Below are 15,888 nucleotides of genomic sequence, written 5' to 3'. Positions count from 1 at the left end.
GTGTGTGTGTGTGTCTGTCAAAGAAGGCAATTAAAAAGTCCTTAATAAAATAAATAACTCATTTTTCCCTAGCTTTTTAAAAAACTTGGGAAGAACACAACTGGTGACTTAAGAGGAAATTAGCAAGAAATTGGTGAAAATTTCAAGAAAATTACCTGAAAATTTGTTTAAACACACACACACACAAAACACACACACACACAAAGATAGAAAAATGATAGAATTACAAAAAATAAAAAGGTAAATAAGGCTCCATCCTCGTTTTTTTTATTATAATTTTTTAATCGACTAATTTACCAAATATTGGCCCTAATAATGCCCTACTTTCTCACTGCAGTTATTGCTCAGAGGAAAATATGCAGCTGTAGATAAAGAAAACTTTGTTTGTGTCGAGCAGAAAAATCGAGACTAAAAGCATCAGAATAAAGGTTTCTGCAGCTCTGATCTGCTCCGTCAGTTCGGTTAATCTCTGCAGAGCTCGTCTCCGGTCTGAGCTCTCCAGGGATTAACGGAGGTAAGACTCTGCGAGCTAATATAAATCTAATCCAGCGACTGATCAGGCCGCAGAATAACTCGAGGTATTTATAAGGACGAGCTCTTTTCGAAGACGTACCTTCAGACTCCGGCTCAGATCTGGTCTGGTGGTTTTTTTGTTGTGGTTCTCTCACATCCTGCAGCAGCAGCAGCAGCAGCTGAGAGAAAAAGCACAAGAAAAGAAAAACAAGAGGGGCTGTGACTCTGAGCTCATGTTTCCTGTTAACCCTTTCAAAGCCGAGCAAACCGGCTCGATTTCTTTCAAAAACATGGTGAAGAAGAAAGCAAAGAGCAACGGGGAGAAATGACCCAAAAATAAGCGAGAAATTAGTAAAAAGTAAAAGAAAAATACCTGAAAATGAATACAAATAAATAAATAAATACATTTTTTTAAAAATTAAGAAGAAAATAAATAAATACATAAAATTCAACAAATGGGACAATTAAGGCTTGGCAAAAAGTCCTTAATAAAGTAAATGATTCTGTTAAATAATTTTAAATATGTAATTACGATCATTGTAGATATAGTTTTTTACCTAGATTTTTTTCTTTTTTTCCCCAAAACATTTTCCGTGGCTTCTTAAAACGATGGGAAGAGGGCAAAACTGAGACAAAAACTAACAACAAAAAAACAGTAAAAATTTCCTGAAAATTAGTAATAATAAAAATAATTTTAAAAAAAACAAACAAACACACACAAAAGAAAAAAAAACGGTGTAAAAAAAAACAAGGCAAACTTGGGCGAAGGCCCATGGAGCAGCTCGAGAAGTGACGTCACTTCAGGCTTTAAAGGGTTAACTCTGGCAGGGACTTTGTCTCTGACAGTCACACTGAGGCTCCGACACGCTGCAGACGTGAAGTCACATGTTTCCTGTGACTTTGTGTACATAAAAACCGGATGACTGCGACACATCAGGCGCTGAATTAACCCTTAAGGTCGCTTTAAAAAGCTTTAAAATTTTATACATTAATGTGATTTTAAACTTTCATTGAGTTTATTCTGTAAACCAACATCGGCCCTAATCATAAATATCAAATATTCATTTTTTCAATTTTCAGAATTTCAACTCTTTAAATTCCAGGTTTTTGTCATGATGTCACTTTGTTTTTAAAAAAGAAAAAATGATATTTTTCAATAAACTGCTGAGTAGATTTTTTTAAAGACCACAGTCTGAGCTACAGTGTGTCAATGATGGCAGCAGTATTGATTTTTATACATTATTATTTATTGTGCAGTGTTAAATACTCACACTGCTCTGCACACAAAATGAGCTTTTTCAAATCAGGCTATGAAAAGTATATTCATTAATATGACTTTTTTTCTTTCATTGAGTTTTTTGTAACCCTTTAAATGCCAGGTTTTTTCCTGATGCCACTATGTTTTCAGATGAAAAAAAAAACACAAAAACTGAATGATGTTGAGTGTCCTCCTCCTCAGTGTGTGAGTGTAGCTGCTGACAGTCTGGGATATGTCAGTGTGTGAGTGTAGCTGCTGACAGTCTGGGATATGTCAGTGTGTGAGTGTAGCTGCTGACAGTCTGGGATACGTCAGTGTGTGAGTGTAGCTGCTGACAGTCTGGGATATGTCAGTGATCAGCAGCTACATTGATTGTAACAGGTCACCTAGTGGAAATAGCATGTATTTCCTCCATATGCCAAATATGGTCAAAATGACCTCATCAGGTGGAAAATAGTCAAAATGACAAATTCAGAGTCAAAAGCCCAGAATGACACCCAGAAATAATACAAGTCCTGTTTTTCTGCTCTGATGGCTGTGGGATCAAAAATGTCAGTTTGAATGGGTTTCAATGGAGCATTTTTGGACCTGAACAGTCTGAATGTAACTATTTAGTTTCCACAGTGTATTTTAGACTTATTGTAGGAGCTGAGCTGAAAATTCACTGATTACACTCAAATACACAATCTGGACTACATTTAGGACACATGCATCAACACACACACAGTTATCAGAGCAGGAAGAGTGAAGGGTTTGATGTTAGTTAAACAGATAAACTCGAGGGTGCTGTCTGCAGAATCTCCTCATCGAACACTGAAAAAGCAAATTAGTGTATTTTTTAAATGTGTCTTTTGTTCTGTTTAAAGTCTCAAACTGTCACATAAACAGTCATTTGGTGAATGTTTGTTCTCTCTGAGTGTTTTCGGCTGCTGCAGGTCGGTCTGAGCTCTGACTGTCGTTCTCATGAATAAAACATGATGAACTGGGTCAGCGGCTGTTAGCGGGCTGAAAACACAGACGTCTCTGTTACAGTGAATAGATACAGAGTGAGTGTGTGTGTGTGTGTGTGTGTGTGTGGGGGGGGGTTCCCGTCTCCTCTTCCTAATGTCTCAACTGAAAAATGCTCCTCGTGGTTTAAAAAAAAGCACCAACGGTCTAAAGAGCAGAGAAAAACGACGCCGATGATTTCGACATCTAAAAATGTAACGTTTGTCCTGACGGCGGCGCCAAATTAAAGGTCAAGAGGTCACCAAAATCTGACAGGTTCGAGACCTGACTGTTAGACTTTTATATCTCTGATTTAAAGACTTTACTTTGATTTAGGATTCATGAGTTTACAGTGTGAATATTCATTTAATAAGTCTTGTTTGTTGCATATGAAACACTCTTTTCATTTTTTTTATTTTTTAGGTCTGAGGTACGTTTCCCGTACTTCATTTGCTTTGGTTAAAGAGGCGTTCACATTAGGGGTCGACCGATATTAGTTTTTCAGGGCCGATATTAAGTCATGTGAAAATTTGAATTTAAAAAATGAATAAATAAATAAAGCTTCCTGAGGTTTTACAAAGTAAACGTTCCTCCCATGCCGAAACTTTATGTACCTTTTAATTTATTAATTTTGATGACCATTCAAATAAAACGTAGATACAGACAATCAGCAAAACTTCAAATATCTGCCCCGATCACCCGTCCGTGAGGACGTGCTCCCCGTGGACATACAAACTCATTCTCACGTTACCAAAACACCATTATTCTTATTTTCAAGTGATTAGATATTAAAGGAAAAGTACTGAATATACTATACTACATGTCTGCCAATATATCCTCATAAATCCTCATAAATCCTCCACACTGGACCTTTAGGACACGTCCAACAATCAAAGTCTCCTCTTCAGTTTATAAAAATAACATTTTAACATCTCGAGGCGAATTTTCGTGTCACTGTTTGGAGGATAAAAATGTCTGGAAACAGAAGTTCCTCCTCGCTGCTCGGGTTCAAATAAATCCTGACAGAAATATGAGAAACAAGCAAAGAAACCACAACTTTGTGTTCATTTTTAAAAAAAAACATAAACTACAAAATCCAGACTAAAACCAAACTGTAGTCAAAGACACGGGCCAAATCTGAATACACACACACACACACACACACACACACACACACACACACACACACAAACACACACACACGCACACGTATACACACACAAAGTTTATATATTCTATAATTTATCTTTGCTTCACTTTCTGCTCGTTTATAATATTTCATTATTGTATTTTATTTTTGTCTTAATAGAAAACTGTCCTTTCTTTCAGGCTGCTGCTCCGTAAGCTGTGAATTTATGAATGTTTTTTCCCATATTTTGAGATATTTTGAATAACATTTGCAACATATTTAATGAACCACAGTAGTGTGTTTACAGTCCTTACTTCTCTAATAATATCTCACAGTTTATCTGTGTGATTCATATAGCGCCTATAGTGGCCTCGCACGATTTTTAGCTGCAACATTCTTACGTTTCCCATCTCTCATTTGATGAAGTGTGTATGCTTCACAATAAAAAAAACAACACAAACAAACAAAACAAGATTAGAGACGAGTAAGAACAATAAAAATAAGGAAACTGATATAAAATAATATTTCATTTCATTTTGATTCATTCATTCATCTGAATACGTTCTCAGCTGTTGTTAAAACCCTCTAATACAGTACACACACACACACACACACACACACGTGTGTAATTTAGTTTTTTATATTTAAATTGTAATATTTTTTTTTTTACACATTTAAATTTTTAGTAATTTAAATTATTACTATAATATTCCTGAACTGAAAAATATCGTACATCCTCCTCATTTCTTTGGTATCTTTTGTATAATATGATCTTTCCAAACTATGCCTCTGCAGTAACCTTTAAGGAATTATGGATCACATTTATTAATTTATTATTTTGTAATTTCCCCCCTTTGAGTCACATTGGACTCTTCCCATCCTGTGTTTCCCAGCAGCCCTTGCAGCAGCAGCAGCAGCAGCCTGTCTGTGTTGGAGCTGCTGATGTTGGAGGAAAACGCGTAACAGGAAAAACACAGAGATGGACCAAACCATGTCAGGGCGCGCGCGCACACACACACACACACACACACACACACACACACACACACACGGCTCTGCACCTGCAGCTGCAGCTTCAGCACAGTCCACTGTACTTTATATTATAATATTTATAATATTCACACAGGAGGCTACATCTTTACTGAACTTAAACTGCACACTTTCATTTTTATAAAACTTATTGTGATTTGAGGGTTTTTAAAATTAATTTTCTCCCTCCTAATTTAGCTATGTGTCACTCACTGTGTGTGTGTGTGTGTGTGTGTGTGTGTGTGTGTGGTGCTCCTTTTTGTCATTAATCTGATGTTGCATTATTGCATTTTATTTTTAAATAGCAGATAAAAGCACTGTAATGTTCCTTCGTAGCATTTAAGCCCTCTAAAGAGGATTTATTTTTTTTCATATTTTGAGATATTTTTATTATTATAATATATAAATGTATCACAGTGTGTTTATTTCCATTAAAATAAAACGTGCGTCCTTTATGTCATCAATATAGAGCCTTTAGTGGCCTCACGCTATTTTTAGCTGCAACATTCCTCAAATATTTCCACGATAAAGTTTTGCATTGAACCTTATTTTGTACACTGTTACAGGCCCGCAGGAAGGCACATTAATACAGATAATATTTGTCAAAATGCACATTAAAGAGGGACTTTTACAATTAAATAAACGTAAAAATAAACACATATAAAAAATATTTTTAACCAGATTACTTGAAGAAGGTGTTTCTTTGCATTAAAGCATGCAAAAAGAAAAACGTTTAGACTCGTTTTGGTTTTATCATGTTGATCGCAGCAGTCTTCTGTAAAAACCAGACAAAGAAAAACGGGCTGAACTCAAACTCAACTCACCGACTCGTTTTCCTCCGCTGTTGTCGCCGGAAGTGAAGAAAAAAACTTTTCTTTTCGCGAAGAGATTGGAGTTTTTTTTTTATCCTTTTCCTCTTTTTATCGGGACTTTTCGGTTTTAAAACCCTGAATTTTGTGTCCAAACAGCAGCAGCTGACTCTGAGCCTCACCCACCGACAGGAAACACCACCGGCTGTCAAAATAAAACACAACACAGTACAGGCTCCGGGCAGGGATTTCAAAGTAAGAGCAGAACCATGAACATTTAAATAAGCAACATTTTACTAAACAATATTTATAAATTATGAGGTGAAGGATTAATACCGCTGCTAATAATAATAATAATAATAAGAATAATAAGAATAAGAATAAGAATAAGAATAAGAATAAGAAAAGAAATATTATAGTTACTAACATTGACAACAACAATTACTATTAAATTATTAAAATAAAACCTAATACAAATTATTAAATCTTTGTTTTATATTTTTGTAAATACAAAATGAAATAAATTAAATTCAAATAACAAACTAAGATTAAAAGGAAATAATAAAAAATGAAGGCAATGAGAAATAAGGAAAATGATGATAATAATAATATTTCCATTATCATCATCAGCAACAATACTAATAGTAATTCTACTACCATTAATAATAATGATAGAAACAATAAGCGCATCATTATCCATCAGTAAATGTTTGAGCCTCTGTCAGCGGCTCTTTGACACAAAAACACTAAAACATTTAGGCTCATCTTATATTTAAATTGTTCCCACTTTTATTTTGGCAGGGAAATGTCGGGCCTTCCTGTGTTTAGTTGATGTGAGTGCTGTGTATTTATACATTTATGACACTTCCCCCCAAAATTTTCAGTTTACAAACACTGTCAGTCAAAATATGCTTATAATGTTTTCCTGTTGTCGCTGTTCGTATTTTTGATAAAGACATTTCTATATATTATAGCCAACATGTTTAAAATTAAACTTTTAGATTTAAAGCCTGAGTTTTGGAACAAATCACGTGTCTGAACACACACACACACACACACAAACACACACACACACAGAGTTCAGATCGCAGCTCAAACCAGCTCCTGTCGGAGTTCAGCTGGACCGACAAACCTCTTGTTCGGTCTGTCTGGACCTGCTGAAGGATCTGGACCTGCTGAAGGATCTGGATCTGCTGAAGGATCCGGTGAGTCTTCCTTGTGGACACAGATACTGCATGGTCTGTCTTTTCGTCGTTTCTGGGACGCAGAGGACCAGAGGAGACTCTGCAGCTGTCCTCAGAGTCTGCAGACTGGGACACTGTCCTGCAGAAAAACACCATGTCTGCAGCTCCGGTGAAGAAGACTGAAGCTGCTCCTGCTGATGAAGATTTGAGAGAGAAACTCACAGACGTCTCACTGACAGGGACGGAAGAGACCCAACCGGAGCCCAAAACCAGAGCCCAGTTCCTAAAACTGTCACGTGAGATGAGCCTGGATCCAAACACAGCATTCACACAGCTGTTATTGTCAGAGGACAGAAAAGCGACGGTAACCGAAGAGGGGCAGTCTTATCCGGATCACCCGGACAGATTCACCGAGTGTCTCCAGGTCCTGAGCAGAGACAGTCTCACTGGACGCTGTTACTGGGAGGTGGGGTGGACAGGGTCAGGACTTTGTTTAGCAGTCGCGTACGAGTCCATCAGCAGATCCGGGGACTTGGACGCATGTAGATTTGGATTCAATGACAAGTCCTGGGCGTTGTATTGTGACCAAAACAGTTATTATTTTTATCCACAACAAAGTCCGAACTCAGGTCTCAGGTCCTGTGTCCTCCAGAGTCGGGGTGTACCTGGATCACGGTGCAGGGATTCTGTCCTTCTACAGCGTCTCTGAGACCAGGACTCTCCTCCACAGAGTCCAGACCACCTTCACTCAGCCGCTGCACGCCGGACTCTGGCCCTATTTTTATGGAGACTCTGCTGAACTTAGTCCGCTCAGATAGTCTGAATCTTTTCAAACCTTTCCTTTCAAACTCAAGCTTCAATAAAATTATTTTCTTCTTTTTTATTGAGTTTATTTGTCAACTAACATCCTACATATCAAACATTGATTAGTTTTCAGAATTTTAATGCCAGACTTTTGTCATGTTTTCAGATGAAAAGAAGTATTTTCAATATATTACATGCAAAGTATATTATTTAAATAAAAGTATAACAGCCTGGGATGTGTCTGTTCATCAGTAACGTTGATTTTTATACATTATTATTTTTATAACAGCTCTGCACACAAAATGCACTGTTCAAAATCACACTCTGAAAAATATTATACATTAATGTGATTTTCTACTTTCATTGAATTTATTTTTAAACCATCAGTCCTAATCATAATATCAAATATTCATTAATTTTCTGAATTTTAACCCTTTAAATGCCAGGTTTTTGTCATGATGCCACTATGTTTTTAGATGAAAAAAAAATAGATTTTTAAAAATATATTTAATATGTAGTTTAATGTTTTTTTTACCCTAGTTTTTTCTCTTTTATTTTTCCAAAAAACATAGGAAAAAGGCAATGACCAAGAAATTAGTAAAAAGTACAAGAACATAACCTTAAAGTTAGTTTTTTTTTTTTAAAAAAAAAAAAAACATATTAAAAGAAGCAAACAAAACTTGGCAAAAAGTCCTTTAAAATTATACAATTTTGTGACATAACTTTGGGGGTTAACCCTTTGAAACCTGAACAAATTGGTCTGATTTCTTTCAAAAACATAGGGAGAGGACAATAAGCAACTCAACAAGATATGACCCAAAAATGGCAATAAATTTGTCAAAAAAAGTTCAGCAGGGGCTGGCTCAATTTGCGGCAGCGGCACCTAACTGTGCATCTCGTGTGGCACCCCCAGATGCCGCAGCTAGGTGCCACTAGCAGTCGCAGCAGATGCCACTGGTTGCCGAGACGTGCCGGGAGGTGCCAGGAGGTGCCAGGAGGTGTCAGGAGGTGCCAGTGCTTGTGCCACTGCTTGCCAGGAGGTGCCGGGAGGTGCCATAGCGTGTGCGTGTGTTTTTAATATAGCCTACTCACACAATTAATATATTACATGGTGACAAAATTCGAAAAAATCCGCCGAAAAGGGGACACGAGGATGATATCAGCTTCCTCTCATCTCACTGTCTCTCCGCTGTGTGTGTATTCACAGGCTGTCAGCGCACGCACACACACACAGGCACACACATACACACACACAGGCACACAGCGGCACACGCACACACACACACACACACGCACACAGTGTGGCACAAGCACTGGCACCTCGCGGCACCTCCTGGCACCTCCTGGCACGTCTCGGCAACCAGTGGCATCTGCTGCGACCGCTAGCGGCACCTAGGTGCGGCATCTGGGGGGGTGCCACAGTTAGGTGCCGCTGCCGCAAATTGAGCTTGCTGTCTCTCAAAAAGTTAAGCGTTATAACAACGCCTCCACTTTGAAGCTGAACCCAATTTAATCTTTGTCCAGAATCTCATTTATTTATTCCTTAGCTTAATTTTTCATTAATAGTATTTGGGATCAATGTTTGTGCCTGAAAACATAAAGACGGCTACATCTGTGGAGTTGAAGGATGAGTTGATTAACCCTTCAACACCTGAGCAAACTGGCATGAGAGGAAGAAGGCGATGAACAGCTTCACCAAAAAATGAGCGAAACATTAGTGAGAAATCTACAAAAAGTCACAAGAAAATTACCTGAACTAAAGAGGTACAAAAATTCATGTTACGAAGCCACTCTGGCCTTCAGTGACGCACCAGGTGAGCGCGAGCAACCACCTGGCGTGATAACTTCGCGACTGTGACTGAGAGCCCGGTTTCATCCGTAATGAAGTCATATTTTTTACCGGGTTGTCCTCGTTCAGCCTCTAACGTGGATGAAACTACACGGGAAGGATGCACGGGCCAAAACAATTGCAAACGTAATTTTTATTTGATTCGTTTTGAACATATAAAAATGAAAATGGAGAAATGATTGTACAAACAAGCAGGCAAAAAAGCAGTACTTTCAGACAATGAAAAACATCCCTTTTTTAAATTTGTACACGAAGCCAACGTGTTTGACACACAACCTGCGACTCCGCCCCGAATAAGAGGAAGAAAAATGGATGGACGGACGATGAAGAACATGAAGGGGAAAAAAAACTGTCAAACACACAATGACTTGGTTTACATATTTTAAAAGTACTGAGAAGTACACACTTATTTAATCTCACCCCCTTAAATATTAATTAAGCAGACTTCTGACTATTTGAATTAACAAAACTCACAGTGGCTCTGTCAGAATAAAGCCAGAGTCCGGCGTGGAGCGGCTGGGTGAACGTGGTCTGGACTCTGTGGAGGAGAGTCATGCTTTTAGAGATTTTGTAGAAGGACAGAATCCCTGCACCGTGATCCAGGTACACTCCGACTCTGGAGGACCGAAGATCTGAGACCAGAGTTTCGCTTTTGTTATAATAAAAATAATAACTTTTCTGGGCACATCTTAACGCCCAAGATTTGTCACTGAATCCGAACGCAGATTCACTCGAGTGCCCGGCTCTGCTGATATTCTTGTATGCGACTGCTATGCGAACGATTCCTCTCCACAGCACCTCCCAGTAACAGCGTCCCGTCAGACTCTCTGTGCTCAGGACCTGCTCGTAAACGGTGAATCTGTCTGGGTGATCAGGATAAGAATGGAGTCCTGTTTGTGTTGCTTTTCTGTTCTCGTCAGATAATAACAGATATTCGTGTGCTGTGTTTTTGGATCCAGTGTGATTTGACGTGAATATCTGAGGAACTCCGCTCTGGTTTTGGGCTCTGATTGTGTCACTTCAGTCCCAGTCAGAGAGACATCTGTCCACGTGTCCCTCAGAGAGTCCTGTAGTTTGTCTCTGATCTTTGACACGGTCGCTGTCACGTCCTCAAAGCGGCGGCGGCGAGGACGGATGTGGACGCTGGCTGAGCGTGTGAGTGCTGGCAGTGAGGCGTAGCTGAGCAGAAACTGGGTGTGATGGTCTGTGTGTGAGAGCTGCTCCAGCTCAGCGTCTCTGCTCTGCAGCTCGCTGATCTCCTGCTGCAGCTCCTCCTCCAGCTCTCTGACTCGACTCACTTCGCTTTGCTGTTGCGATCTGAGCTGCCGCTTCACGTCGGAGCGGCTTTTCTCCAGGAGACGGATCAGCTGGGTGAAGATCCTCTCGCTGTCCTCCTCTGCTTTATCAGCGGAGGCGTTGATGTCCTCCACCTCCTGCTGCTGCAGCAGCTTCACGTCTTTCTGTCTGTCCTGGATTCTCTGCTGGACGTTTAGTCGACTCCCCTCGAGCTCTCTCTGTTTCTCGCCTCTCTCTGCTGCAGCTGACACTGTGTCGTGGCCTTTATGTTCCTCCACGGAGCAGAGATAACAGATACACTGCTGATCTGTGCGGCAGAACATCTTCATCGCCTCGTCGTGACGAGAGCAGATGTTGTCCCGCAGCTTCTCGGGGCTCCACCAGCTGGTGTTTCTTGAATGTGTCTGATCGATAATGAGGCTGGAGGTGCCGCTCGCAGTAAGAGGCCAGACACTGCAGACAGGACTTCGCTGCTTTCAGTTTCCTCCCGCTGCAGAAATCACAGGCCACATCTTCAGCTCCGGCGTAGCAGAGATCAGCAGGAGCAGCTTCAGTCCTCTTCAGCTGCTCCACCAGAGCTGCTAACATGGTGTTTTTCAGCAGGACGGGCCTCGGGGTGAAGCTCTGCCGACACTGAGGGCAGCTGTAGATCCTCCTCTCGTCCTCTCCGTCCCAAAAGTGTTGAATACAGTTCATGCAGTAGCTGTGTCCACAGGGAGTCGTCACCGGATCCTTCAGCAGATCCAGACAGATCGAACAAGAGAAGGTTTCTCGGTCCAGCTCGACTCCTTTCTGCGCCATTTCACCTCTCAGTATCAACGACCGTCTGAGTTCTGAGTTTCAGTTAGTTAGAAGTGAAAGCCCGTCAGCTCTCTCACGTCACCACACGTTGCTCACACTTATCTGCAAACTGAAGGGGTGGGATCAGCTCGCTCCTCGCTCCAGGAGGAGGAGCTGCACTTTGAACCTAAACTTTGCTTCCTCCTTTAAAATGTTGCTTAAAACCTGCATGAAAAGTTTTAAGTTCCAAAATACTTCACATCCATATGTACTCACTTCCTTTGACAGTTATGTGCCTATGAACCAGATCAGCTGCTTCTGAGCTCCATCTGTTGATTAATATGAGTGGACCGTTAAACTGATATACTGATATATACTTTTCTTTATTGCATTTAATTAATATTTTTCGTTTGTGTACACTCAGACTTTAAAATGATTGATTGCTTAAAGTTATAAAGAAAACTGATGATGTTTACGTTAATGAAAATGTTACGGTGGAAAAATGAAGTGAAATGAGTCCTAAAGAAACAAGAGGACTTTTGTAAATGTGTGATTTTTAGTTGAAATAAAGGCAGACAAAGTAAATCTGAGTATCATGAGCCAACAATCATTAACAAAAGGATTAATTTAATATATTTATATTTTGAATGTTGCAATCTGATGTTCCTGATTCCTAAAAGCAAGGACGCTGTGCAAAACCTAACTAAAAACACAATGCAATGATCTGCAAATCCTTTTCTACCTATATTCAGTTGAATACAGTACAAAGATAAGATATTTAATGTTCAAAATGATAATATTGTTTTTTTAATATACACTCATAAGGAGTGTGTTTAATGTGGGTGAGACCACAGAGCTTATCAGCAACACTCGAGACTCCTGATAGGTTCCAACCTTTGACCGTCACCGGCCGCCTTATTTTTTTATTTTTTTTTTTTTTTAACCTGTCCTGTTCGGCAGCTTAGGCATGCAGTATGAGAGGTCCGGATGCCTTGAGGTGCCATAACAGATTTGCTCTGCAAAGAGGAGTGTGACATACTTCCTCCTGTTGCAGTCTGCACTGAGATTTATTGGCAAGGCTACCGGACAGCACAACGTTAGAGTGGATAGGAAGAGAGAAAAGAAAGAGGTTGGGGGGCACAGAGGGGAGGAGAAGACACAAGAGACAACAAAGACAACAGCAACAATAACAACAACAACAATGAAAACTGTGACAACAATGCTAACTACAATAATGACAGCTGCAAGTATTTACAACAGTAACAGTAGTAACACCGGCCGCCTTAAATTCAGAGAACTATCTGTCATATCTATTGTATTCACGATGTTTTTTACCTGGAAACCTACAAATTACAAATACTTTTCCTCATGTACACATTGCCAATAATATTTTAGAAATAACATTTGTTTCTAGCAAAACCATATTGGACTCACTAGAAGAATAATGCATTTCATATCAAGAAAAACCCCAAACTTTTTACCACACAATGATTTATCCAAACACATCATCCTGCAGCATTGTTTGGACGAGCTCCTTTAACCCAGTTTTCTTGTGCTGCGTTCAGACACCTTTAACAAGCCATTTAACCCTTACAAACCTCAGTAAATTGGTTTGATTTCTCTCAGATATATCGAGAGGGCAATAAGCAACAACATGTAAAAAAAAAAAAAAAAGAAAATTGTAAATATAAAATTATTAGAAGTCTAAATCTAGTTTTCTGGACATTTTCCCCCATTTCAGGGCAACATTTATCTACATACTTCATATTTCATAGAATCAACACGAGTGATCACCAAAGCAAACAACATGGAGCAGAATAATAAACTGCACAGCTGCTGCAGCCCAAAACACACACATTTTACACTACACGTAGAACCCCCCCCCCACACACACACACACACACGCACGCACACACACACACACACAAACTCACACACACACACACACACACACTATGTGAGTTTGCTGTACTCACCTGTCTGAGCGTCTCTCTGTGAGTCTCGAACATCTTGAAGTCCTGCAGGATCTGATACAGGTTCAACTCAAACTTTTGCAGCATCATCAGGGACTGTTGTCCCAAACAGCAGGACGTCGTCACACACACCTCACACACACACACACCTCAGCGGAGGGAAAAGACCCTCAGTGAGCACAGTCGTCACCTCTGAAGGATCCACCAGGAGCTCGTCAGCAGGTGAGCCGGCGTGCACGTGTTGGTGTGAGACAGCTCAGGTGTGTTTGATTCGGGTCACAGAGTCTGCTGGAGGAGTAGGGGTTAAATTTGTGATATATTAAGGAGATGTGACCATTTTTTTAAAGGTGCAATAACGTGAACAATAAGCATTATTCATTTCATTACATTGTTGTGAATTCAGCAACATAAAATTAAACACTGATGTAGAAAAAATGAATTTATTTAGACTTATCACATTAAGTCCTTTAACCCTTTGAAACCTGAAAAAAAATTCTTACAAAAAAAATTTCTTCTTAATTTCTTTCAAAAACAGGGAAAAGTAAAAAGTTATTGGTTACAAGAATATACATTAAAGGTTAAAAAAAAAAAAAAAGATAGATAAATAGTTAATAACTGCAATATTAGTTTTCTGGTCATTTGCTGTATTTTCATTTTAATTATTAACTTATCATAATGTCTCAATGTTACTGTGTCTTTTAAAACACAAAAAGTAATGAATTTATTTAGACCTGAGCAAATTGTCTTGCTTTATTTCAAAAACCCAGGAGAAAGTTAAAAGATATGTTATCTGAAATCTATATCTAATTTATATTAAATTAAATATAAAATGTACTTTAAATTCATAAATATAGTTTTCTGGACATTTCTGTTATTTTTATTATTATAATTAAGTCATCATTTCTGAGTCTTTCTCCCGCTCCCTTTCTCTTTTAAAACTAATTTTCAGGTCATTTTCTTGCCACCTTTTTCTATTTTTTTTGCAATTTAAGGAACATCTCTTCTTGTATGGTGCTTGTTGCCTTTTTTCACCATGTTTTTTTTTTTTTAAAAAAAAGTCAATCAATCAATCAAAGCTCAGGTTTTAAAGGTTTATATGTACGTAAAAGACGACTAAACGCAGCACAAGCAAACTGATGTCAGTCCTGGCTTCAAAGGGTTAAATATTGCTGAATTGCTAATTTGCAGTAAAATTATTTTAAAAAGCTGTATAAATGTCTCAAACATTAAACAATTAAAAATAAATGCCTTAATATGATTATCTATTCATATTTTTTGGTATTTATGCATAGTGCAAAAAGAGATGAAGAGAAAAACATCTGAGAAAAGACAGAAACAAAAACCATCTGTGAAAAAATTAAAATACATTTTGATTTTTCTCTCTGGCGACATCTAGTGGACAATTTTGCTTAAAACAAATAAATATCTAAATTACATATTTTAGTTTAATAACTTCTGAAGACACAGATTATTATCAAAATTTATTTTATGTTTGTATACAATAAAAATCCAACTTTTAATAAAAAATAGGCTAATAAATAAATAACTGACATTCAGGAGAAAGAGCCAAATGGATTAACTGTTTAACTCCAGTTTGTTTTCTGACTTAATGCTGAAGAATGTTTTTGAAGGATGAAGAAAGTTTATTTTCTCCATTTTCAAAAGAACTTCAGCGTCACGAAACTCAAAACTTCTGATTTCAAGCGAGAAGTACAAGTTTTGCGTTTACATTTTAAGTAAAAGGAAATTGCAAATATAAAATGCGCCTGATGGAAACACATCAATATCGAGAAAAACTAACATTTATCGCAAAAGTTTTTAACGCTCGCATGAGGTGGTATTTCAGGCGAATTAAAAAAAAAAAACATATTTCACAAACCTGCAATGCAAACACTTTTTCGTCTTCTCTAGGTCACATGACGCTATGAGGTCACATGATGCACATGACGCTATGAGGTCACATGACGCTATGTCTGTGTGCTTGTCAGCAGGAACTGGCTCCCTCATGATGCAGCAGGAGCTACCAGAGCTGTTATTGCATCACATAACTGTGAAATTGTGGACTACATCTCCCAGAAATCCCTCATACATGGCCACTCCCTCGTATAAGGGACTTGCCTTTCCATCCATAACACGCCTACGTGGCCTTGGATTGGAAATAATGACGGCTAGTTTGGTGGCTGCGATAGAAATAAAGCTGCTAATGTTTTGAGCATCCATCGCCATGGTTACAGGGATGTTATCACCAGTCGGAGAACATCACTCAGTGGAAACACA

At 38.7% G+C, this 15,888-nt stretch overlaps 1 protein-coding gene and 1 pseudogene across 1 annotated transcript in view; both read right to left on the bottom strand.

Annotated features, from left to right (window-relative positions):
* Positions 1–690, bottom strand: part of tmem71 (transmembrane protein 71) — a 10,268-nt gene extending 9,578 nt beyond the window's left edge. Inside the window, 1 exon segment of the mRNA XM_042497688.1 lies at positions 614–690. The gene's annotated coding sequence lies outside the window, so the exon portion shown is untranslated.
* A 9,307-nt stretch (positions 691–9,997) lies between these two features.
* LOC121951162 lies at positions 9,998–11,688 on the bottom strand (annotated as a pseudogene).
* Between the last annotated feature and the right edge of the window lie 4,200 nt (positions 11,689–15,888).

This window comes from Plectropomus leopardus, chromosome 12, assembly GCF_008729295.1.
Source record: "Plectropomus leopardus isolate mb chromosome 12, YSFRI_Pleo_2.0, whole genome shotgun sequence".
NCBI lineage: Eukaryota > Metazoa > Chordata > Actinopteri > Perciformes > Serranidae > Plectropomus > Plectropomus leopardus.
The sequence above is the reverse complement of the archived record's forward strand: the minus strand, read 5'-3'. Positions and strand labels throughout refer to the sequence as shown.